General features: G+C 50.2%; 1 long non-coding RNA gene across 1 annotated transcript; it reads right to left on the reverse strand.

Annotated features, from left to right (window-relative positions):
• Positions 1–2,011: 2,011 nt before the first annotated feature.
• LOC309856314 lies at positions 2,012–3,455 on the reverse strand. Its single transcript, XR_014307151.1, has 3 exons — positions 3,175–3,455; positions 2,439–2,669; positions 2,012–2,089 (listed from the first exon to the last, which is right to left on the reverse strand). It is a non-coding gene; the product is annotated as an uncharacterized lncRNA (long non-coding RNA).
• Positions 3,456–3,774: the final 319 nt, after the last annotated feature.

Consider the following 3,774-nt stretch of genomic DNA (forward strand, 5'->3'; position numbering starts at 1 on the left):
CCCGGGCCCTTGTTAGAGACTTGTGGTTTAGAGCAAGCCCTGGGTGAGGAACCCTGTAAAGCAAGGAATTGGGATATTACGCTGTGGACAGCAGGAAGACCCCAAAGGGGCTGCCATAGTGGAGAGGGGAGGGGCGGGAAGGGGAGGAGCAGAGAGGGGAAGGGAAGGGGAGGGGAGGGGAGGGGAGGGGAGGCACTTCCAGTGAACCCTCCTGTCCAGAGAATTTCTGTTCCGCTTTTGTCCCAGATTTGCCCTGCCATGAGCCACTTCTGATTCCCCCACGACCTTGTTTTGTCAGGCTCATTTAATCATTTTTTTTTTCTCTAGCTAAGGAGGTACAACCCTATCCCTGCCTGCTTCTCGGGAACATGTCGTTCATAATCCTGTGACTTGTAGTCAGAGTAATACTGTCTGTGCTGCTGAGTGTGTTTTAAATTAAAGCGCCAGGGGATGTGGAGACGGTCATTAATTTTAAGTGCATCTATTGTTAGCAAATGATGTCACTGCTAAGCTCTCCAACTTGTCACAAGAAGTCTGGATGTATTTCGGGTTTCTGCGGCAGCAAGAACAGCTCCCGTTTTGCCATGCGCAGGCTAGGAATACTGTCTGCATTCTGTCAGGGATGGGAGAGCTTTGGGTACACACTGAAAATCATGCTGGCTCAGAGAACCAAACATTCTGTCCCAATGAGTCAATCAAACTTCATGTCCTTTCTAGGTAGAAGATATGGCAAGGAGCTGGCTGTTCGTAATTATATGTCAACCTCTGTCCTTTGGAGGCTCCTCGGTGTAGAAAGTCACGTCCTGCTTATCACAGTGTTCCCTGCACCTTGTTCCAATTCTGTTTCTCATTTATGTATTAGATCTTCCATAAAGGAATGCAAGCTTCTCAAGGACAAAAGCTGTCCAATTATACCCCTCATAATATCCCTGGAGTGTACTGTTGACTCACTGAATAGACCAAGCTCTACTTTTTGAAAAAGTGGAATAAAGGGTAAGAAGATTCTATTACTACCATTTTGGAATTATCTGGCAAAATTTTCTCTGCCAGCACTGCACACAGACATCTATCACATGGGTACTTATCACCTCAAAGAATTACATTCACCCAAGGGCCAGAAAAACAGATTCTTTGTGTAGAATTCTTTACTGCAGAATTTACCAAGGGATTTTTTTCCACCTGGGCCATCTTGGCTTTGAGCAGGTAGGTCTGCAGAGGTGTGGCAAAAAAATTCTGTGAGGAGTCTTCTTGTTATATTAAAACCCACGTAACAATAGGACCAAAAACCTTGGGGAAGAATGTTTCAACATCCATAATCACACAATTCCCACCTGATATTTTCATTTTTTTCTTCTTCCTTTAGGAAGATGGCTTAAGGGATTTTTTTTATACTAAATAAGCTTAAAGTAATATGACCACTGTAGTTCTTGGTGATTACACCAATGAAGTTGTATCAGAAATTAGAATAAGAAAATGATGGGGCGCCTGGGTGGCTCAGTCATGAGGCATCTGCCTTGGGCTCAGGTCATGGTCCCAGGGTCCTGGGATTGAGCCCGGAGTGGGGCTCCCTGCTCAGCAGGAAGCCTGCTTCTCCCTCTCCTGCTCATCCTGCTTGTGTTCCCTCTCTTGCTGTCTCTCCCTCTCTCAAATCAATAAAATCTTTTTAAAAATTAAAAAAAAAAGAACTCATATCTGAAATTAGAATAAGAAAATTGCCAAAAGGTTATTTCATATATTTGGCTCAGGAATTCTGTTTTTCAACAAACAAACAAGCAAACTAAACCCCCCACCTGTTCTGTTTTATCTCATTCTCCATTCCCTCCCCCCTGATCACAGTTCTGTACATGGTGTCCATGTACGGCTTTCATGGAAGCCACTTGAAGACCAAGCTCCTTGGGTAGAAGCCCTGTGGTTTCCATGCATCTTCTAGAATCTTCTATGGGCTCTCCAACCCCTGCCCCCACTGGCATCTATCTGCTGGGGGTCAGAAGGAAGGGGCCTTGGAACTCACCATGCAGTAGCAGGACCAGCATCCCGTGGTCTTTCATGCACCCGGTGGCTTAGAACCACCCAGCTGTGGACTCCCTACCTGAAGGGAGACAGCACAGGTCACCGAGTGCTCAGGAGGGGTCCCTGGAGAACGGGGACACACAGGCCCCTCCCCACACCTGTGCACTTCCTCCTGAATGCCCTGCCTTTGCCCTCTTCTTCACTTCTCCCCCATCGATCTTGGTCTTAAGAGAAACCAGTAACAACAGCCCACCAGAAGCTCCCCCCACCCCCAATTGACAGCTTGGCTCTGTTTGGAAACCCTTCATCAGACTAGAACCCTGACAGCAACACAGATGGACTCACTGACAACCCAGCAAGCAAATGGACAGAGAGGAGACCTCTGCTGAGAAGCATTCATGAATAGTCAGTCCCCAAATGTCGCTTACTGTCCTGGGGGTCTGCCTGGTCCTGCTCCTCCTCCAAGGCGCCCTTCGGCTCCCCAAGCCCATCCATCTCCCAAGTCTGGCAGCCACAGACCTAAAAAATGGTCCAGCAGAGAAGTAATGGGGAGTGGAGGTGGGGAGGGGGAGATGGTGAGCAGGAGTCGAGGAGAAATACTTGCTTGTGCAGGTTCGAGTGCTTATGTTTCTTTCTCCAGATTTAATGGCAGGAAAATCCTGTATCAGATGAGGATTAACAGAGATGAAAGAATTTGTCTGCCTTTCGAATCACCAAAGCCCGGGGTGATTTTGCTGACACACCAATCGGCTTTATCTCCAGGCCTTGGCCTCTCCATCTGCCTGGCCCCTTTCTCTCCTTAAACCAACCCCCACAGATCCCACCTCCTGCCCTGACCCCAGCCCCAGCCCCCAAGCAATATGTAGCCAGAAACTGGCTTCCTGCGGCTGCCAAACAGCATTATCAGCATTTTCAACAAAGACACTGTTATATAACCTGGAGAGGTGGGGAAGGGACAGAGCTCTCCATTTTCACCAGATTCCCATGGGTGTGGGGGCTGGTTTAGGGGAGCGGAGGGGGCAGTTTGGGTGCCCCCCACATTCTTCTGGCCCCAGCAAGCTTGGCTGTAGGATCCGGTCCTCTGCTCTGCTGGGACTGACCTGCCAGGTACCCAGGGCTTAGAACCACCCAAGGGGAGACAGCCCACATCCTGGATGGCCTGACCTGGGTATGCTGGCGTCGATGGATGGAAGCCTGGAGTTCCCTACCCACAACCGGGGCTCGGGGTGCAAATCTAGACGTCCGCCGCTGCCGTGCCTGGAGAATTTTGGTTTTCTTGCACTTGGGCCTTGTAAACCAATATAAGGCTGAACTCGCTATAACCTCTGCTGGGAAGGAAAGCATCCTGGCGATGGGGTAGAAATGGGTGCATGGCCTTACAAAGGAAACTGCTGCCCAGGCTGGAAGGCGGCTGGAACAGCGAGTCCGCACCTACAGTCCTTGCGCGCGGCTTACTGGACCCACCTCGCCTTCAGTCCTCTCCAGGCTCTTGGGCCAAGGACCTGTCCTGAGGAAGACCTGGGCTGTCGCTCTGGGCCAAGGACCTCCCTGAGGAAGACCTTCTCTACCTAGGAAATCAGACATTTCTCCCAGATGCAAAGTCAGGAGCGGTCAGAGACCCTCTGTGGGGAAAGGAAAGGACCCAACCGCCAGGCCAGCTAGCACCACGGTCTACAGCTGGAGAACAGGCCACCTTGCTATCAAAAACTTTGATCCCAAGGGTCCCAAGGGGTTAAAAGCAAGAGGGTGGGGGTGGCCACAGGA

Source organism: Mustela nivalis (genome assembly GCF_964662115.1).
Source record: "Mustela nivalis genome assembly, chromosome: X".
Classification (NCBI taxonomy): domain Eukaryota; kingdom Metazoa; phylum Chordata; class Mammalia; order Carnivora; family Mustelidae; genus Mustela; species Mustela nivalis.